The 23,650-nt window shown below is 42.7% G+C and overlaps 1 protein-coding gene across 1 annotated transcript in view; it reads right to left on the reverse strand.

Annotated features, from left to right (window-relative positions):
* The window catches only part of LOC124590031 (meiosis 1 arrest protein-like), a 101,809-nt gene that overhangs the window by 43,601 nt on the left and 34,558 nt on the right, over positions 1–23,650 (reverse strand). The gene's annotated exons all lie outside the window — the stretch shown is intronic.

The raw sequence follows: 23,650 nt of genomic DNA on the forward strand, positions 1-23,650 counted from the left end.
GTGAGACCCTCAGTATATTTTGAGAGGGACTGCTCGTCACTGCAGATGCGATGACCACAGGTGGCTAGGCTGTACGGAAGGGTCTTCTATGTATGAAACGGGTGGCAGCTGTCGAAGTGAAGGTATTGCTGGTGATTAGTAGGTTTGATACGGATGGAGGTACTGATGTAGCCATCTCTGAGGCAGAGGTCAACATCTAGGAAGGTGGCTTGTTGGGTTGAGTGGGACCAGGCGAAGCAAATGGGGGAGAAGTTGTTGAGGTTCTGGAGGAATGTGAATAAGTTGTCCTCACCTTCAATCCAAACAGCAAAGATGTCATCAATGAATCTGAACCAGGTGAGAGGTTTAGGATTCTAGGTTTTTAGGAAGGATTCCTCTTGATGGCCCATGAATAGGTTAGCATAGGATGGTGCCATGTAGGTGCCCATAGCCGAACTGTGGATTTGTTTGTAGGTAATGTCTTCAAGGGAGAAGTAATTGTGGGTGAGGAAATAGTTGGTCATGGAGACTAGGAAGGAGGTTGTTGGTTGGGAATCCATAGGGCATCTGGAAAGGTAGTGTTAGATCGCAGTAAGGCCATGGGCATTGGGAATGTTAGTGTACAGGGAGGTGGCATCAATAGTGATGAGCAAGGCACCATGTGGTAAAGGGAAAGGAACCGTGGAGAGTCGCTCGAGGAAATGGTTGGTATCTTTTATATAGGAGGATAGGTTCCGGGTAATTGGTTGAAGGTGCTGGTCTACGAGAGCAGAGATTCTCTCAGTAGGGGCACAGTAACTGGCCACAATGGGGCGTCCTGGGTGGTTGGGTTTATGGACTTTAGGAAGCATGTAGAAGGTGGGAGTGTGGGGAGTGGTAGTGGTAAGTAGAGAGATGGACTCTGAGGAGAGGTTCTGGGCTGTTTAAAATTGAACTGCTTCATAATATCATAAAATTGGAATTCAGCAAGCCTCTTTGTAGCTTCTTCTTCTTTCTTGAAGTCCCAACTTGTCTACATCTAGTTTCTGATACTGATTCTCATGCATGCAACTGCTGCAAAATATTAATCTTGGAGCCCCCATGCAAACTACCTATCATCCAATAGGTATGGGACCTGTATCATGTAATACTGTAGACCATAAGAAATAAAAATTGTAATTCTAAAGGTATTACATTCATATCCTGGATGAGAAAATCCCAATTGAGGTGTTACCTAATGTGGCTTCCCCTGCCAGCATTACATACAAGCACATCAGCTGCAACTTTACCTCATGGCACTCACACCTACCGTAACTGTGATATGCAACTGTTTGAAAATGAATATCTTCATAATGTCTTTGGGTCGAGCCACACACATCAGCTGTCATGACCAGCAGTTAACTTGGTGCATATAACAACCTATAGCTATGATCCTGCACTTTCATACTCTATGCATTGGCTAGAACTGCAAATTAATAAACCATACAAAATATTAAATGAAAGGTAAATGAATAATTTAATAATAAGGCTCATATTCTAATGTCTGTAACTGACATTGATGACAGGGAACTATGCTGAATAATGTTTATTCAAGAAAGTAAAACTCAAATAAATGGAAAGTTATCCTACAATTATCCAGGAAAAGTTACCCTTATGAAACACAGTAAAGTTGCATTGAAAACATTATGAGAGTGACAGCAAAACCCCAAGTTAAATGGTCATCCAAAACATGTGAAAAACTATGTCCATTTTGTGACCACAATACAGAAAATATTTGCCAGCTCAAAATAGTTGAGAACTCAGAGTTCCTTATGATGATTTACAAATTAACACATGTGAGATAATAAGTAGGTACTCATACTCTGTCTAATCTCAGTTCTGTAATGCAAGCTGAAAAAGTTAAAATTCTGCACTGGAGAACATTCAGCCCTTGTGACAGTTGAAGTCCCATCAAAAGTTAAAGGACTGTAGAAGCTGTTCCCTACCAGAATCTATCACACACACGACCAAATAACACACATTACCACAGGAAGGTCTGCCTTCTTCCAGAACTGACATAAAGTGTCTTGTTCCCCTGAGTGCAACACTCATAAAGTGTCTGTCTCCAATTAACTCCAGTAGTGTTCCATCGTTGTGTGATTCTCATTGGCTGATGCCCATCCCCACCAAAATACATCATTCTGTAATGGGATAGCCTTTATTAACATTGCCCATTTTTTTAATTTTTATTTTTTTGTTTATTAGAGATAACCGATACTGTGTGTACAATTGATTCTTGTACAGGTGAACCTTCTCAGCTGTTTCACTGAAAGAATTTCATTTGATTTTGTATATGATGTATTATATTTCAGACTAAAATGTATAACAATAAATTAAGTTGTTACAATCAATACAGCTAAAATTCTTCTTCTTATAGAATAATTTGAAATTATGAAATTTCTAGCATACTTAAAATTCATATTATTAATTGCACAAGCTAACAAAAATTATTAAATTTGTTTCTGGACTCATTTATAAAATAATGTTATAACTTTGTGATGGTTCCTCTTTTGTCAAGAAAGTGTGTAAACTCTTTCACTTTGGAAACTCTTTCACTTTGTAAACTTTTTGGAATTTTGTGAGTACCACAGAATGTTAGTAGTAGTGGGCAGACCTGTGATGGATACAGATGTAATTTTTTATGGTCAACACTAACAATGTAATTTGGAATATTAAGTGTAAAGTGTAAAGGTGGTGTGATATCTAGTACTGTGACAAAGAATAAAATTCAAAAAAAATGCAGGCAAATCTTCATTAGCTATTTAGTCATCAGGAACCCACAATGTTATAAAGCAATTTTTCAGCTACATAAATGTACCCATAGACACAATAACCAGCCAACAGCATGAAAACAAAATGAAGATAAGTAAAAAGTTTTTCTTTTGTATAACTTATGCCTCTCAAAACTTTTCAAAAATGAAGATACTAAGAAAAATTTAATAGTGATATGTGGGCGGGTAAGCTTACAGTTCTTATGTACTGTGTGGCTTTTCTGGCTGTAGCAACTGACTGCACACAGAAAACTCCAACCAACTGTGATCAGGCACTTTTATTAAGTTCGTGTAATTACACAAAACACAAGAAAAACACTACAGAAATTCACAACACGCACATTGCAACCGAAGTCCACAAGACCAAACCAAAGAACTCTGAGACCCCAAAGACTGTTTACTCGGCCCCTCGCAGGTGGCAGTTACTTGCGCTCGATGGTCACCACAGAGCCCTCCCCCCCCTCCGCCGGGAGTGCAGAGCAGTGGGGGAAGGACGTGGGTGTCTTCCTGTGTAGTGGTGTTGTGGGATGCTTGCTGGTTGGCAGAGGCGTGTGCGAAGAGTCCATGCTGTCTGTGCAGGGTGGACTAGTGCTGGTACAGTCCACCATCCGGTAGGGAGGATGGACTGGTCGACGTGCACGTGTGAACTGGACTGGTAAGGAAGATGTTGGTGTTGCAGTACAGGTGGAGAGGGGGATGCGAATTTTCAGCATCCCATTGGTGCTGAATGTTGCAGCTATGCCAGCCGTATCCACCCTATTTGGGATGGGGACTGTGCGCAGGATGGTGATATGTGACATGGGAATGGACTCACGTGAAGTGTCCCCTATGCGGAGGACGAAGATGGATCCCTCGTGGAGCTGCAAGGAAAGCTTGTCGTGTGGGCACTCATAGGCATTGATCAAGATGCAAATTTCGTTGACAGTGGACATAGGGGGCACTAGGGGAGGTGGTGGGTAAAAATAACATAGTCCAGGAGCAACACTGGAACACTCTGTGGTGGCACTGGCCGCCGACACTTGCGACAGGGTAATGTCACACGCTACATCTGGTTGGGCCTGAGGTTGTGGGTTGTCACAAGCAGTGCTTGAGTGCAGCATGTGTAGAGTATTGTCACATGCAACAACTGAGCTGCCCACAGGTGTAGGCTCAGTGCACATATGATCATGGTGGGGTGCAGGGGAGTTGGCGGTCTGTGTGAGTTTTGAGTTGTCACCTGACGGAGGAACACTCAACTCAAGAGGGTGTGATACCGATTCCTACATCGTCCAGGCTGGTTTTGTGCATTGAAGGGAAACAGTCTGCTGATGGCCACTGATGAGAATGTCCATAGTATTGTCTGTGTGAACCACTACTCGATGTGGGCAGAGTAAGGTGACTGTAATGCTGGTTTGACTGTGTCATCCCGTAACATAATGAACTCGCTAGAGTCCAGTGCCGAATGCAGAAAGACCCGACAACAGGTGTCTGGTTGTGGAGGGGGCATATGGATTGCAGCTATGTATGTCTGTACATGCTCAACTAGTGCGGGGAGGTTGGACAGGTTGATGATTGTTTTGTCGTTGACGAGCTCTGTGGGGAGAACTAGGATCTCCCCATACAGAACCTCCGCAACTGAAGCCTGGAGGTCTGTCTTGTAAGCCATGCGTATTCCTAACATAACCCAGGGAAGGGCATGAGACCACTCACCACTGTGGCACATGAGGGCCACTCTCAGAGTCCTGTGCCACCACTGGACCAGTCCTTTGCTCTGTGTGTGATAAGGCATAGTGCAGAATATATCCACCCCACAGTGTACACAGAGTCTCTTACACAGCAGGGATTCAAACTGCCTTCCCTGGTCAGTGGTTATGGTTGTAGGGCAGCTGAATCGAGCTATCCAGGGTGATACGAATGCGCGTGCTACGGAATCCGCTGGGATGTCCTGCAGGGGTATTGCCACCACCCAACGTGGTAATGCGGTCAATTACAGACAGGATATACTTGAAACCATCAGACATGGGTAACGGTCCTACGAGATCCAGATGTACATGTCGGAAGTGGCATTTTGGGATGTTGAATTTACCTAGACGGGGTTATGTGTGTCTGCCAACTTTACTGCACTGGCACTGTAAACAAGCACGAGCCCAAGTATGACAATCCCTCTTCACACCTGGCCACACAAAGCATTCTGTAACAATGCACATAGTAGCCTTAGCACCAGGATGTGAAAGGTTATGTAATGTAGTGAATACTTGGTGACGCAGCACAGGGGGAACAATAGGCCGGGTGGTGACCATGGACATATTGCACCACAGTGGCCTGACCGAGCCCAGTAATTGCGGGAAACTATCTGGAGGGAAGTATCTGGGTCCAGTCGGATGTTGTGCAATTCAGTATCATTGTCCTGTAAGCAGGCCAATTCATCAACATTAATGGGGGACGAAATTGCAGTGACACGTGATAGGTAGTCTGCCACCACATTTCTGAACTTGGATGTAACGGATGTCTGTTGAGTATTGGCAGATTAAGACCATCTGCTGAAACCTACATGGGGGAAGGTCAACAGCAGGGTTACAGATAGACTCCACGAGGGGGCGTTGGTCTGTGAAAATTGTTATTGAGGGGGCAATGGACTTTGAAAATTATGTTCCTTCCTTTGATGTCTGTGCAGAAATATTTTACAGCTTCATAAACAGCAAGCAATTCTCTGTCAAATGCTGACCATTTACAATGAACCGTAGATAGTTTAAAAAAAAAAAAAAAAATGGAGTGGTTGTGTCGTGTCACCGATGTGCTGTTGGAGGACTGCACTGATTGAAAAATCACTTGCATCTGCTGTAATAGAGATGCAGGCATCTGGAAAAGGATGGGTGAGAGTGACACCAAGTGCTAATGCTGACTTAAGGTCTTCAAAAACTCTCACCATGTTGTCAGACCACTGTACTCAGTGATTGCCCGAGGTTTGTTTCCTGGCCAATGGGTCAGTCAAAGGGGCTTCAATTGCTGCCGCCATCAGCAGGTTATGATGGTAGAAATTGATAGTTCCTAAAAACTGGCGTAATTGACGAAATGACACTGGGAGAGGTAGATCGTGAATGCAGTCAACCTGCTCCTGAGGGGGGCGTATACCTTCTGAGGAGATTGTGTACCCCAGAAAAGTGACAGTGGTGCAGCAGAGTTGTGACTTGTCATTATTGCTCTCATCTCCATTACGTGCCAGTAAGACCTGAATCATGGCCAGGTGGAGTTTGTGTTCAGTGTCAGAGTATGTCATCAAGGTATGTGTAACAATATGTGCAGTTTAACATAAGTGGGTGTATAAAACGTTGCCAAGATTGGGCTGCTCTGAGACCATAAGCATGTAACAAAATTCGTAGAGGCCGAAAGGTGTGATCAACACTGTCTTTGGTATATCACTCTGTTCCATAGATATCTGTAAATATGCCTTGCAGCAGTCCAAGACACTGAAGATGTGTTCTCCGCTAAGTACTTGCGTGAAGTCTTGTATATGAGGTATCGGATAATTGTCTAACACTGTCCGCGTGTTGAGACAGTGATAGTCTCCACAGAGGCGCACTGTGTCAACCTTTTTGGGAACTAATTGGATGGGCAAAGACCAGTTACTGTCTGACGGATAAACAATACCTGCCCGCACAAGTTCCTCGACTGCGGCCTTAGAGAGGCGTAGTTTATGAGGCAACAGTCGGCGCGCTTTATGATGCACTGGTGACCCATCTGTCATGACAATTTTGTGTGTCTTGCCATTCATGATAGCGTTCAGTTGGGCTGGCGAACTCGCTCGGGGGCTGACGTGCACAGGAGTCGGTAGCACGCAAGAGTCACCAACCTGATGTGCCAGGGAAGCTGTTCGCATTGGTGGCGACAAAGTTCCACGATGTGCGTCACCAGTGTTGGGCAGCGGCAGCATCAAAGTCCCATGCAGTCCATTGCTGGTGTCAGATGGTGGCGGTGTTGACAGGAGTTGTACAAGGCATCATGCCTCAGCGACAGCTTGCTTAGCCGAAGATATGGCGTGCTTCAGTTCGGCGTTGCAAGCACAGAGATCATCGACTGCAGTGCGCTCGGACCGAAGCCAGGCGATGGAAGTTGTGATGCTGTCTGCCAGTGAAGAACATTCGATGAGAGACGTGTCAAAATCATCGGGGAGCTAAGGCGGAGGGGGGGCCGAAGAGGTGACTGAACACACAATATGAGTGGACGAGGCGTGGTGCAATAATGCGGCCAACTGGAGGTCTGGAGAAAGTCTGAAATGAAAAAGGAAGTCAATGCTAATACTGAGTCTTCTACGTCAGCCATGTAGAAGGACCAAATGAACTGTTTGCCAGGTATGAGTTCAATAGGTAACTCGGCCAAACCGTCGACATGAAGTGGCGTTTATTTGCTGCTCGAAGGAACAGTTTGGCTGGTGTCGTGTTCTTTATGGTAAATGTGGGAGGTACGACACTAACGTCTGCTCTGGTATCGACGAGAAAATACTGGCGGGGACCTAAATCCAAGGCATACAGATGTCCTCGTGAGGTGGGGGATCTGACAGAATGCAACGTCTGTGGGCGCCCTTGCATGCATCCTCGGGCTGTGGCGCCTACTGCAACCTGCGTGCGGTGTTTGGGAATGCGCAGGGTGGGTGGCAATTGCAAGAGGCATCCCTGTAAGTGGTGTGGAACCAGCATATGCGTGAGTTGGCTGTACTCGTCCTGCCAGCTGAAGCATCAGGTGAGGGGGGAAAGTGGGGTGGGCAGGCACTAGCCCAGTTGGGATGGGGAGAGGCTGCTGCCGGGCCTCTTGTGGTACTCCATCTTGGCTGCTAGATGGCTGCTGTTCCGTGTGCTGTCCATGATATGCATGTGCCCAGCCTCTACTGCCTGATGGTGGAAGTACACTCACAGGATTACCAACCTCGGCGGTATTAGGCACTGTGCTGCGCTGAGGGAGGTGGCGGTGCCGAATAATGGCGTATGCCTGGTCAGCCAGCCATAGTTTATCCTTGAGTGATCTTGCAGTATGTGGGAGCAAATGTAATTGTAGTTCTTGCTGCAGTTTCACCAACCACAATGGCCAGAGCACTAAATTCGGCAAGATCTCGGTACTGACCTGTGTAAGCAAGCGTCGCCACAGCTGTGAGGGGGTCTGTCACCTAAAGGCTCGTCATACATAATGTTGTGAATCGTATCTGCTGGCCGACAAGAAAGGCATTTGGTGAGTAGTGCACTTGCTGAGACATATTTGTCGCTCTTGGGTGGGTTCAGTATCAAGTCACTGATGAGATCAGGGTGGTCATGCAGCTGGTTCACTAAACACACAAAGCAAGAGCTGTCATCTGCAGTACCATGTATGTGCAACATGTTGTCCACCAAGGAAAACCACATCACTGGGTTGTCCGGCTGTAATGGTGGCAGCTTTGGAAAACAACCAGGGACTGGTGCTTGCAGGGGTGTAGGAAAAGCACAAATTGTATGGGGATTCTGCACGGTGTTCACTGATGTAAACTGTGCCTCAGTGACGGACGATGTGTTGCATTGAACATCCATTAGCTGCTCAGGTGAGATGTGATATCCCGTCCTTGTAGGCAGGAAATCTGTACAGCCACACTACGAGCATGGTGTGGCAGGGGCACACTAAGAGCATGGTGTGGCGGGCGCGAAAGGATCAACAGCTGATGCAGATGAAATCTTGAGCAGAGGTGCAAAATTGTGATTGAGTGCCGAGGATAGGGCGGAACCATGGTAGGTGCATTGCCTGAAGTGTGCGGGGGGCGGCAGGATGGGCAGGCATATACATTGCCCGACACATTTGACGCGAGTATCCCTTCGACCGACACAGAGGGGGACACTTTAAACGGTGGACCGCTCTGAGGAGGGGACGGCCATGCGTGTGGGCCCCAAAACTGGACAGCTGCATGGTCCATGTTGCACAGTAGAAATGTAGGTGAGGGGTCTCCAGGATCTTGTGCTGGAGGAGCATTCTGTCAAGCATAGTATGCCATAGAAGGTGTCCGTGCCGACGTGTACAGTGTGCCAGTGGAGGTTAGGGTTGTCTGGCACGTCGAAGCAAACACCGGAGATACAAACATTCCCAGTGTATTAGTAGCACATGGGGTAAAGCATTGTGCTTCATAGTCAAATGTCCATTCTGCGGTCACAGCATCCTGCACTGCCGGAAAAACTGGATGTTGCGACATTGTCTATTGGCACGAAACTGGTGGTGCACAGGGAGCGAATGAAATGTATTTTTACAACTTGGGGTCACCAATGTGGGTTTCCTGGCTGTATTGACTGACTGTGCACAGAAAACTCCAATTATGACCAGGCACTTTTATTAAGTTCATGTAATTACACAAAACACAAGAAAAACACTACAGAACTTCACAACACGCACATTGCAACCAAAGTCCACAAGACCGATCCAAAGAACTCCAAGACCCCAAAGACTGTTTACTCCGCCCTTTGTAGGCAGCAGTTACTCGAAGTCGATAGTCACCACATGTTGCAGATATGATTTTAAATTAACTAGACCCTCATCACTCTACATTAATATATTACAGCAATTTTTAAATAAAGAAATGTTATAAAAATTAGGTCACACTAAGACCATTCACAATAAATATAAATAAAGGTTTGTTCATAAATAAATTAGCCAGTATTCTTGCACCAGAGTGCTCACATTAAATGACAACAATATGTTGTTAAATACCCTTTATACAAGTATTTATGTCTGCTTGATAGGATAGAAGTGTCTTGTGGTACGTCTTTTCAATGGTGATATTAGCTAACACATGTGACTGACCACTTCTGAATAATTAATTATAAATCTAAAAACAAAGATGATGTGACTTACCAAACGAAAGCGCTGGCAGGTCGATAGACACATAAACAAACACAAACATACACACAAAATTCTAGCTTTCCAACCAATGGTTGCTTCGTCAGGAAAGAGGGAAGGAGAGGGAAAGACGAAAGGATGTGGGTTTTAAGGGAAAGGGTAAGGAGTCATTCCAATCCCGGGATGTGATGCTACCACCATCTGTATATGTGCATTTCACTACCTCATGACTTTTGTTACCTCAGTGTATTACTCTGTGACATCAATATATTAGTCTATTAGCCATAATATCTCCACGCTGTGGTAGTGTTCCTTACATTCCAGTTGTGTATGCACTATATTGGACATAGATACAGTCCATTTGAGGTCAACAGTCCATAGTATCTTACTGTTTATTGCCATTTTGGACAACGTTGTTTTGTACACAGTATGAGTTTTCACTGCAAGCTAAACAGAACAAGTGTGCAAGTCATTTGTATTTTTCTAGGTTCAATCTACTGTCAGTTTTAGGTTGTTCCTTAGATTAGTGTCTGGCAAAGCAACTCTACTAAAGGCTGGCTGGAGCAGACTGTGGATAGCAGTGAAGACATTGTCAGCTGACCATGGAGCTCTTCATATTGCTAGTGCACTTGAGACTTGTCAGTACTGTTGATGATGTTTGGCACTTTGATATTATTCAATAACATTTAGGACTGGTGCTGAGTAAGCCTGCTAAATTCTCATCATACTCTCTTTCATACTGATGAAGAAATCTTAATAGTCATAGTGTTTATATGAGATAAAGATCATGAATTTAATTTTTTGACCCTAGGATGGTAATTCCATACTTAAATTACAACTGGTTTTGTATTTCATGTCGTGAACTGTCTGCATTAACTACTATAAGAGCGTCCGTCCTGATAGCTGAGTGGTCAGAGTGACAGATTGCCATCCTACGGGCCCGAGTTCGATTCCCGGCTGTGTTGGGGATTTTCTCCACTCAGGGGCTGGGTGTTGTGTTGTCTTCATCAATCATCATTTCATCCCCATCCACCATGAAAGTCGCCCAATCTGGTGTTGAATGTAATAAGACCTGCACCATGGCGGCCAGACCTGTCCCGTAAGGGGCCTCCCGGCCAATGACGCCAAACGCTCATTTCCATTTACCATAACAACAATAGCAGAGAGCTAAATGAAGCAGTCTCCTGTGTGCTCCCTGGCACCATGTTCATCTGGTTGTCTAATGCAAGGCTAGTTGCTGGTTCAGATCTTGCCGGACTGCTGATGAGTATTGCCAGTTTTTTCTTTTTTCTCTGGAATTAAATTCAGCTAACTGAACATCAGCCTACTTTATTTTTAACTGTCAACATTCTTCTGTAATGTAATAAACTTCATTTATCATTAATTTGTTACTGACACTATTCTTGTTGTTATTTATTCACTCCCAAGAGCTTTCTTATCCCGTTTTGGTGCCAATGCACATGACCAGTGAATCTGGGTGGATGGAATGTTGATTGTTTTGGCATGGAGAATATGTGATGCCAGAAAGTATCAGGAGATAAACTGCTAAAAACCAGTCACACTTGTGCCTCCCTTCTGAGGATCCATATGAGATGAACATGACAAATATTTAGCTACATAGCTGTCCCTAACACAGCTAATAATTAGCAAAATTGTTGCAAATATTTGGCAACACTGTGATAATGCGCCTACTTCCTCATGTGGTCCTGCATTGTTCTTCTAAATCCTGGAATTATCTTTCCATTTCAATGACTTATGCTACATATGTCTCGTGTAAGATGAGAAACCGAGACAGAAAATTTAATTTTTTTGACACCACGAATACTGTACTTCAGATAAGTAACAACTGTTTATATCTTTAGTGTTGCATTATGAGGCTCAGCAACTAATATTGCAATGAGAGAGACCTGCTTCCAGCAGCATCTCATTAGCTCTGTCATTCCCCACCTGTCTGGAGGTGCAAGGCTGGCATGAGTTCACAGTTCTTGTCATGATGCAGACTAGTGCACTCTAGGTTCATATTTGCCAATTTTTAATGCAGCTGCAAAGTTCTAGAAGAAATTCTTTAGCAAAATTTGAAGAAAACCTTTACACATTAGGTCTTTTCACAAGCTCGACTCAGTAACCTGTGTTAATGGTCATAGATGTCTGTTTTGTGAATGCCAAGCTTCTTCACTAATCAAACATCTCTGAAGAACATTATCTCGAATGCCAACCACACAAATTTGAGTTCTGCTCATCACATAGGACCCTTATGACAGGGAAATAGTTATTAAGTGAATATCGTTCATCTGTGCCATATCTGTGAAATAACACCCATGTAGATATTTGCTGACACTGACATCAGCAACTTCTTCCACTCTGGGTAGCTCCAAAATTGCACAATTTTGTTGGTTTAAATCTAATTAAATACCTTAAATATCACTTTCGATCTGCATTAAGTTTTCCATGAATCCACACATGGAACTCAGAATGTGCTGTGTGCTTGTGTTGCTATAGAGCATGCACTGCAAAGTGTTCACACAGTTTACCATGTGTATTTAATGTAAGAAATGAAATTATGACATTAAAACTTTTCACATCACAATTACTGTCTGTGGCTTGGTGAAAATATATGAATTTCTGGTGACAACATGGAATGAAGAATCACTTTTAAAGGTGAAAGAAATGAGATGTAAAACATTAAGAATAACATTAAACAACACAGTAATTTAGTTAGATTTGATCACAAACTATAAAATTAAATAGGGCCATACTCATGTCTTACATATTACTGTAATACAGTAGTCATCATATAAAAATGGGTCGTCCGCCTCCATTGCTATCAAGTGTGAAATTGCAAATTGTAGACATGTTTTGTGGAGCATCGCTCAACATCAGTAAAGCATTTTATATTCTTCAAAGTGATGAGTGTTAGCTGGTGCTTTTGACAAACTGTGAAGAAGCACAGCACCCACTGCTGTGCACCATCAAGTGGGGGAAAGCTTTGATACATGTGGCGTTCAGAGACGGACAGTCTGCCATGAAATCTTCCATAAAAATGTTATTGGACAAACTGTTATTACTGGTGTGTCAAAAAGTAAAGTACTTTGTAGTTGTGCTACCATTACACTACAGACATCATCATTCAGATGAAAGGCACTATAAAAATTTCAGATGAAGTGCTAATCACTGCTAGAGCATGGGTGAACACATAGCATAATACTTTGAACAGAAGAGAAGACTTCCTCACGATCTGCCACAGCCTACAGTGTCGCAAGACGATGCAGCTAGCCAATGTCATTATGCAATAGACATGGGCTTATACTCTGCAGCGGCCTGCTGCCAGCCAGGTTTTGCATCAAAGAGTGTACTTTATGTCAAATGAAGGACAGAGATGAGATTGTAAAATAAAGGAGAACACTTATACAGGTAACTGGAAAAACAAAACGCGTTTATCATGCAACCTCCTGGCAGGTTACAACTGTGTGCCAGTCTGGTAGAGCACTTGAATGCAAAAGGCAAAAGTCCAGAGTTCCAATCTTGGTCTGGCACACAGTTTTATTCTGCTAGTAACTTTCACATCATTGCACACTCCGCTGCACAGTGAAAATTTCATTCTGGACATTTGTAATGCACTTGACACATATTCCACTACAATGTGATTGCTACATTCACCCAATGCTAGGACAAAACATTCTAGTAACTAAAAACCTGTATATATGATTGAGTTTTGCTATCTGAAGCATGAATTATTATTATATTATATTATTTAAAAATATAATTATCTGAGACATTTAATTGTATAATATTAGAAACTTTAAGGCTTAATTGTGCATCAATCATTTAAAACTGTAAACATTTTCTGTATTGTGATCTGGCTGAACTGTTAGTAATGGAGACTGTGTGCTATCTGAGAGAAAGATAAAGCATCAGAATGAAATTGAGGAAAAATGGGTCACTGAAAGATGATACTTCAAATACAAATTTTGGCAGTGCCTGTGAGGTCACAGAGGAAAGAAAGATCATTAAGAAGGCATTTATAAAAAGAAATATATGTTAATAATCTATGTAATGATATGAACAAATGTGTAAGTTATTCTTTGAATAAAATTTCTGCACAGTATTAGTAATAGAATAGAATTTGTTGCTACTTTGTTTCACCAACAGGAACGGACATCATAGTCACTTTGAATCACAACCTTCCTATTCTGTCGCATGCATGCCACAACAGTCCACTTATAGTTCTTACGTGCAGTATTTTATTGGTATGTAATGTAATAGAACAGGACAGCATTTAATGAAAACTACAATCCTGAACAAATTGAAGAATATGACATTACCAAGTGAAGCAAGGGCCTGAACTGTCAGGTCACTAGATTACTGTGTTGATGCACATAAAGTCAAATGAAGATGAATTGAAATCAGGGAAGATGAACTATGATTAATTTATAAAGATATTGCACTATAAATTAGTAAAAGATAAAAACAAAGATGATGTGACTTACCAAACGAAAGTGCTGGCAGGTTGATAGATACACAAACAAACACAAACATACACACAAAATTCAAGCTTTCGCTACCAACGGTTGCTTCATCAGGAAGGAGGGAAGGAGAGGGAAAGACGAAAGGATGTGGGTTTTAAGGGAGAGGGTAAGGAGTCATTCCAATCCCAGGAGTGGAAAGACTTACCTTAGGGGGAAAAAAGGACAGGTATACACTCACACACACACACATATCCATCCGCACATACACAGTCACAAGCAGACATTTGTAAACGCAAAGAGTTTGGGCAGCCTAAACTCTTTGCGTTTACAAATGTCTACTTGTGACTGTGCATGTGCAGATGGATATGTGTGTGTGTGTGTGTGTGTGTGTGTGTGTGTGTGTGTGTGTGTGTGTGTGTGTGTGCGTGTGCGAGTGTATACCTGTCCTTTTTTCCCCTAAGGTAAGTCTTTCTGCTCCCGGGATTGGAATGACTCCTTACCCTCTCCCTTAAAACCCACATCCTTTCATCTTTCCCTCTCCTTCCCTCTTTCCTAATGAAGCAACCATTGGTTGCGAAAGCTTGAATTTTGTGTGTATGTTTGTGTTTGTTTGTGTATCTATCAACCTGCCAGCGCTTTCGTTTGGTAAGTCACATCATCTTTGTTTTTAGATATATTTTTCCCACGTGGAATGTTTCCCTCTATTACATTAGTAAAAGATAATGTAAACAAATGGCCAGTTCATCATTCATGGAATTCATACACAGAAAAATGATAGTAATTACAATGCAGCCAACTGTAAATAGATGGGATTTATGTTAGGAATTAAAATCACACTGTATTTATAAATCAATTAACAAAAATAATCAACACATTGTAAATGTTGCACATTTCACACAATTTTGATATGAGAATTGTAATATTCTGACATGCCAGCAGTAACAGACAGATTGCAATGATCTGTAAATGTAAATTTCATATCTAGTTTTGTAAAAGCATCGAAACCTTGATTGTAAATTCAGATAAGTTTGATTGAAATAATGCAGAATGTAACTACATTGTTCTCAAAATCTATGCAAGCAGCAACAACAGCAGCCAAATTGAATGGGTATTGTTTCAGTTTTAAATGTCAGCCCTATGTCATCTTCTAGACACCAAACCCATGTCAGTTTGTGGTGCAATAAACATACTTAAAAAGTATTTTGAGTGTTTCATTTATGAGGTATCTTGAACAAAATGGAAGCCAAAAACATTGATCATATGACACCCAACTTGCACTTTTCTCAGATGACATATTGAAAGCTTTGGATCAAGGCAGTGAGGTAGATTCAGTATTTCTTGACTTACAAAAAGCATTTAACTCAGTACCACACCTGCACTTATTGTCAAGAGTTCAATTGTATTAAATGAAATTTGTGACTGAGTTGAGGACGTTTTGGCAGGGAAGATACAGCAAGTTATCTTGGATGGAGAATCATTGTCAGATATAGATGTAACTTTGGGTGCACCCCAGAGAAATGTGTAGGGAAGCATGCTGTTCACATTGTATGTTAATGACCTTGCAGATAATATGAATAGAAACCTCAGCTGCAGTTATCTATAATGAAGTACTGTCTGAAAGAAGCTGGGTAAATATTTAATCGTATCTGATAAGATTTCAAAGTTGTGCAAAGACTGGCATCTTATTTTAAAAGTTCAGAAATGTAAAATTGTGCACTTCACAAAATGAAAAACTGTTGTATCCTATGATTAGAATGTCAGTCAGCCACAGATGGAATCAGCCAACTCATACAAATACCTGGGTGTAACACTGTGTAGGGATATGAAATGGAATGGTCATATAGACACAGTTGTGGATAAAGCATGTGGTAGGCTTTGATTTGTTGGTAGAATACTGAAGAAGTGTGATTAGTACACAAAGGAGACTGTTTACAAATCACTCATGAGACACATTCCAGAATATTGCTTAAGTGAATGGGGGCTGTACCAGACAGGACTAAGAGGGGATATTGAATGTATACAGAGAAGGGCAGCACAAAATGGTCACAGGTTTGTTTGACCCATGGGAAACTGTTATAGTGATGTTGAAGAAACTGATCTGGCAGAATTTTGAAGACAGACATAAACTATCCTGAGAAATTCTACTAACAAAGTTTCAAGAACTGGCTTTAAATGGTGACACTAGGAATGTACTACTACCCCCTATGTGAGGACAAGATTAGAATAATTACAGCACACACAGATGCATTCAAACAATCATTCTTCCTGCACTCCATATGGGATTGGAATGGGAAGAAACTATAGCAACTGGTACAATGGGACATCCCCTCTGCCATGCACTTCAAGGAGGTTTGCAGATTATGGATGTAAATGCAGATGTAGATATGTTACGTTTTGGTTAGCATGACAAAAATTTCCTGGAATACAGAAAAATGGACTCAGATGTTATTCCAGGTGATGGACTTTTAAGAAACCTGATTTACGCACCTCAATCAAAGTCATCACCCACCAACAGTTTAAGTAATTGAAATGCAGCCATGATACCTGGTTACATTATAAGCTAAACAAGAAATATTAGCTTGTTTGTACATTGCAACCTTGTCAAAGTCAGACTGTGTGTCCCATAAAATTCTACTTGACAAACTAAAGTGTTACTTGGATGCAGGGAGTCTTACCTTCATAACAGAAAGCAAAGGTTCTCACTGACAGACTACGTCATTGGGGAGAAAAACCCATCATAATGGGGAGATGTAACATGTGGAATTCCACAAAGATCTGTACTGTGCCTGCTCTTGTTCCTAACATATATAAATGATCTTCCAATGACTTTAAAGATTGATTTAAAAATTGTGATTTTTGCTATTAACACAAGCATACTAATCAAGGGAAGGAAAGGAGAGAAGTAAAAGAAATGTGAATGTACTTGTGGAATAGAAGGCTGTGGAGTGGGGGAACAGGGAAGGGGATAGGTGCATAAAGGATAATGACAAATGAAGTTGAGGTCAGAAGTGTTACGGGAATGTAGGATATGCTGCAGGGATGGTTCCCACCTGCACAATTCAGAAAAGTTTGTGTTAGTAGGAAAGATCCATATGGGAAAGGCTGTGAAGCAGTCATTAAAATTAAGAATGTTGTGTTCGGCAGCATGCTCAGAAACTGGATGCTCCATCTGTTTCTAGGCCACAGTTTGTCAGTGGCCATTCATGCGGACAGACAGCTTGTTGGTTGTCATGCCCACACAGAATGAAGCACACTGTTTGCAGCTTATCTTGTAGATCACATGACTGATTTCACAGGTAGCCTTGCCTTGCATAAGTGATGCTTGTGACTGACTGGAGTAGGTGGTGGTGGTGGGAGAATGTATGGAAAAGGTCTTGCACCTCGGTCTATTACAGGGATGTGAGCCATGAGGCGGGGGTTGGGAGCAGGGGTTGTGTAGGGATGGACGAAGATTTGGTGTAGGTTTGGTGAGTGCTGAAATACTACTGTGAGAAGGGTGCGGAGGATAGTGGTAGGACATTACTCATTTCAAGGCATGACAAGAGATAGTCGAAACCCTAGCAGAGTATATGACACAGTTGCTCCAGTTCTGGGTAGTACTGGGTCAGAAGGGGAATGCTCCTCTGTGGCCAGGTGGTGGGACTCTCTAAGGTGGTGGGTCACTGGAGAGATAAGGCATGGGAGATCTGTCTCTGTACAAGGTTGGAAGGGTCTTACGGTCTGTGAAGGCCTCAGTGAGACCTTTGGTATAGTTTGAGAGGGGCTGCTCATTACTACAGATGCAACAGCCAGGGGCGGCTAGACTGTATGCAAAGGACTTCTTGGTATAGAATGGGTGATGATTATTAAAGTAGAGGTATTGGTGGTCGATAGGTCTGATATAGATGGAGGTATCGATGTAGCCATTTTTGAGTTGGAGGGCAACATCGAGGAAGGTAGCTTGTTGGGTAGAGTAGGACCAGGTGAAGCAAATGGGGTAGAAGGTGTTGAAGTTCTGAAGGAATATGGATAGGGTGACCTCACCCTCAGTCCAGATCCCCAAGATGTTGTCAACAAATAAGAACCAGGTGAGGAATTTGAGATTCTGGGTGGTTAGGAAGGATTCCTCTAGATGGCCCATGAATAGTTTGACATACGGTGGTGCCATGTGGATGCCCATTACCATACCACAGATTTGTTTGTAGATGATACCTTCAAAGGAAAAGTAATTGCACGTGAGGATGTAGTTGATCATGGTGACCAGGAAGGTGGTTGTAGGTTTAGAATTCATAGGGCACTGGAAAAGGTAGTGTTAAATACTGGCCGGGCTATTGGCATTAGGGATGTTAGTGTAATGGGAAGTGGCATCAGTGGTGATGAGGAGGCACAGCACCATGTGGTAAAGGAACAGGAACTGTGCAGAGTCAGTGGATGACATGGTTAGTATCTTTTGTATAGGAGGGTAGGTTGTGGGTGATAGGCTGAAGGTGTTGGTCTATGAGAACAGAGATTCTCTCTGTGGGGCTAAAGTAACTGGACAGAATGGGGCATCCTGGGTGGTTGGATTTATGTTCTTTAGGAAGCATGTAGAAGGTAGGAGTGCAGGGAGTGGCAGGGGCAAGGAGAGAGGTAGACTCTGGGGACAGGTTCTAGAATGGGTCTAAGGATTTGAGGAGAGACTGGAGATACTGCTGGATTTCTGGAATGGGCTCACTGTGGTGGATGAATTTGACAGCTGGTGGAGTCTTTCTGCCAGGTAGTCCTGTCAGTTCAAAACAACAGTGGTGGACACTTTGACAGTAGGTAGGATATTAAGGTCAGAATCAGATTTTAGGTGGTGGACTGCCATTCTTTCCGTAGATGTAAGGTTAGCTTGGACATTGAAGGATTTGGGGAATGGTGGTGAGGCAAGGTTCTGAAAAGTTAACAGGGGATGACTTGGGGGCAGTGGGGGTGGATCATGGTTGCATGACTCAGTTCACTTCTCCTTCCAACTGTGATCCAGCCCCACCTCCACTTCCACTGCTTCCAGACTTTCCAGAATTTCTATACCTATTCCTGTAACCCTCCTGGCCTCAACATGATTAGCCATTGTCCTTCAGCCACCTACCTCTTCCCACTCCACAGCCTTTTATCCCACAAGCACATCCACAGTCTCTTTACTTCTCTCCTCCCCAGCCCCCCCTCACCTCCCTTCGCCTAATGTCTTGACTGCACCTATGTGCCCTACCCTCTCACCACCCCATTCCTGTATGCTTTCACAAAGAGCAATTTACTGTCCCCCATCTGTACCCTACTCTCTGCCTCCTTCCCACCACAGAGACCCCCACTACCCATCATGCATGCACTTCTCACAGTCTGGCCCTGGCAGTTAGAGACAGTGGGCATATGTGTGTGAGATGCATTTGTGTGAACATGCGTGTCAGTGTTGTTTAGTTCAGAAGAAGGCCTTCTGGCCAAAATTTTACATTTTTAGTAGTCTTTTTGTTGCACCTGTGTGTGACCCAACATCTTCACTACATGGTTAGAAGAAGGATTTTTTGCAGAAAGCTTAGACTTATAGCAGTCTTTCTGTTGTGCCTGTCTATGACTCAACATCTCAAAATAAATTAACATGGATAAGTGTACAGATAAGCTAGCAAGAGGCTAACTTTAGCAAATTTTGCCATAAGGAGCACCTCTCATTGTGTTTACTAGAAGTCAAACTTATTTTCTCATTCACTGCTCAATATTTGATAATAGTTTTATTAGGGCGGAAACAAAGAACAGGATCAACAATGACAGCGATAAAGAGGGTTTCTATAGCCTGCATTAGTTTTACTCACTTATGGCGGTGAATTGTATTGTAGTGTTGGCATGGCAACCCCCACTTCCCAGTTTCTGAAACCAGGTGGCGCTGTTATGTGATGGAAATTGCACTTAATCTGCCTGCCAGTTCTCCGGGAAAATAGTTTGCGCACACAAAGATTGCTCCTGGCCCAAGGTAGATGCTTTGGTGTCTTTTACTGATGCCACAGGCTCTGTATCCTCATTGGAGTGTGATGATGTGACATGAGAAAGGGTGTACCATGATCACTGTATGCAGGCTTGAATCGTTCTAGTGACCAGTGTCTACTGTTTATCATTTTTTCAATCTTGGAAGTGCAGCTCCCATGGGTGATTACTAGTATGGTCCTGTATGGCATTTTTGTTAGGTCTTTATGAACAAACACCCACCAGTCTCCATGTCTGACAGGAGTGGTATGCTGAATAGTCATTATTCTGTGACTGAGTTGTTGTGCAAATTGGATACATAGCTTTGGAAGCACCAGTTGTGCAGACGTTGGCAAGAACAATTCTTCCAGAAGCTTCAGTCACTCACCCCACATCAATTGTGCTGGTGAGTCCTTCTCCACAGCCATTCTCAACTCGAGCAGAAACAGTGGTAACACTTCTGACCATGATGATGAACTACACATTATGGTCATTTTGAATGTACAGTGGAATTGCTCTACCATTCCATTGCTTGCTCAATGGTAGCTTGTAGTGCAGAGGTTGCTGCAGCTGCACAGTAAGAGAAGCTCACTGAAAAATTGCCTTTCATACTGTTTCCTGCTATCTTAGTTGTTCCTCATGATATGCCAAACCTGGAGAACTGAGAGTGTAGCAACAATCTTGCCAGAGATTCAGGGATATCCTGTTAGCAACAATGTTTAGCTACCTGGTAAAATCATCAATGATCATTAGAAAATAACATTGACTGGCACAGTACAGTAATGGAACTATGCTGTACAAACATGTGTGTGCAAATCTCGCTGATGGCATTGGGAAATGGGCAACAGGTGCAAAGGCATGCCTGTCAAACTTTTGCTGGCACATCCGACATGTATGTGTCCATGCGTGACAATCTTTCTGCACTCTGAACACATGAATTTATTGGAGACCAATTTATCTGTCAATCAGACTCCTGGGTGTGCTAATTTGTGCTGAAAAACTTCCTGATGGTATTGTTCCAGTATGTAAGGTCACTGCTTCCCTCTTTCCACATCACAACAAATATCATCCAGCACATCCAGGGCTGGTCCACATCTGAGCTGCACTCCGGTTCACTGCTCCTTTATGATACAGTGCAAATGGGGGTCATCCTGTTGTTTTAATGCAATCTCTGTCCAATGAATAGAGTTTAAACTGGCAAAATTCTGAGACAGTCAGTCTGCAACCATGTCATTTTTCTCTGCTATGTGCCACACATCGCTTCAGAGCTGTGCAATGTACTTGGCTTGCCTGCACTGACACAGTGAGTTGAGATCAGCATTATGGTGAAAAACAACTACCAGCAGCTTGTGATTAGTAAAAATTGCAAAAAGGCTCACTTCAACCAAAGGGCAGAAATGATTAATTGTTAAATAAATAGCAAGCAACTCACAATCAATCACACTTCACATTTGCTGTTGTCAAGTCAGGTTCTTAGAGAAAAAGCCAAGTGGCTGCAAGTTTCCTTCAGCTTACTGTTGCATTCTGTTGCACAGCCACTCCCACAGCTGTTTGGTATGCATCTACCTATGCGGCAAGGTGGTGTTCAGTCTTGGTGCCCAGCAGCGATGCCCGCGCTAGACGTTTTTTGAGGTCTCAGAAAGCTGCTTTTGTATACCAGGTACACAGTACCTGAAGATTCCATGCAGTATCCATGCTGGCAAGTAATGCTGTGAGTAGCTCTTGGATAACAACTAGGTGAGGCAGGTGACGTCAATAATAGTTCATGATACATAAGAACCTGCAAAGTCTCTTGTATGTTGTGAGAAGAGGTATCTGCTGTACTGCTTTGATCCACTCTGGCAAGGGCAACAGTTCTGCCAGGAGACAAAGTATCCCAAAAACTTAATCTTTTGTTTTCCCAACGCACACTTACTATGTTAATAATTATACTATATTCTGTTAGACAGCTGAAAAGTTGCTTCAGGTGTGTTGCATGCTGTTCTTCTGTAGCAAAAAACAAACGGTAATTCTCTAAGCACTGTGTGAATGAACTGTGCAGCATTCCTGAGGTCAGATAGCATAAAACAGTACTCATACAAGCTGAATGGTGTGATCACTGATGTTTTTAATGTTGGCTGGTGCCATTGGAATTTGTGAATATGCCTTGGTGCAGTCTATCACACTGAACATATTTATGTTTTTAATAGTGCTATTAAAATCCATTATGTTGGGTACAAAAAGCAGTCTGGAATTGAGCATCTATTAAGCACTCTCTAATTTCCACATACACTCCAAGAATTATCTTTTTTATGAACCATGAAGACAGGAGAGGCCCACTAACTAACTGACCTGGTCACAATACCTGCTTTCAGCAGTTGATTGGACTCTGCTCACTCTACGAGAAGATTCTCTGAATGCAGATGCTATGGGTAGAATTTGATGGGTTGAACTCTTGTCATGCAGATGTGATATTGAGTATTGTGTAAGCGTTTCCTGGTGGCATAGAAGGGTTTGGTGAGTGCTGGAAAGTCTAGTAGTAGATTATGCAAAAGTTTTCCTCAAAAAATGCCATTATATTGCCAACAGCAAACTATTGTTATGACTTTTGGGATTCTTCTTGTATGGTCCACATGTGTGCACTTCATGTTGTTGTAGGAAGAGGAATGAATCAATATCCTCCAGCATGGATGGAACAGTAGAGATGCTGGAAATCTTCGTGTATAGAGCCACAGGCACATTGCATTATGTTTCTGCAATCACAAAAGTCCATGTTGGGTGAAAGTTTGAATCCAGCTGCAGTGCTAAATTTTTTTCACCATAGGTGACAATCCTGGAGTCACGGGCCACAGTAAGTATATGTTGTGTTGTTGCCATCAGTGTGGGACTGGTGCCTCTTGGACAGACACCGACTTCCAAACCTGTATCAATGAGAAACTTGTTATCTGATAACTGGTTCTGCATAAATAAATGGTGTGATTGTTTGACTGCTACTAACGTGGAATTTGCATATCTCATTGACCTTCTCTGGTCTGGGTGCTTGTGTTGTTGCCAATTAATGTTAGCACCTGCCTTTGAATTGTGTTATTGTAGGGTTGAGGGCTGTGTTACGGAAGTGCCTAAGGTACCAGCAATACCATTCGTGAGTCTTGTTCCACAACAGTTTTCCTATATTTACAACTATTAATAGCTGCTGTTGGTGTGTGGCTAGCTGCGTCTTCAGTTTTGCCACTTGTACTGCTAGTTGTTCCTTCCTGGGTTTGGCTTGCGTGTGCAATCAATATGAGATATTTGTGTGCATTCCACCTCTCTGCCTGTTCCTGAGTCCTTGTCTTGACTGTTGCTGATTTTTGCACAGGAGGAAACCTCACTCAATCTGTTTGCAATGGCATCTGCCTACTTTGCTAAAAATTGCAATGGCACACATGTTTGTGCTGCAATGATAGTGCTGATGATGGCTGGAAATTTACAAAGCCACAATGTGCAGAATGAACGTTCAGCATAAAAGTTCTGGGCCTGTTAATGTACGTAGAGTTTTGAGCACTTTGATAGTGTCTTATCTCCCACATTTTAATCTGCAAAAATCTTTTGCGGTCATCATTCTAGTGACAGCACAAAACAAGAGCTTTCTTTTCACAGTGTAATTTTGCTGTCACAATGGTT

This window comes from Schistocerca americana, chromosome 2, assembly GCF_021461395.2.
Source record: "Schistocerca americana isolate TAMUIC-IGC-003095 chromosome 2, iqSchAmer2.1, whole genome shotgun sequence".
NCBI lineage: Eukaryota > Metazoa > Arthropoda > Insecta > Orthoptera > Acrididae > Schistocerca > Schistocerca americana.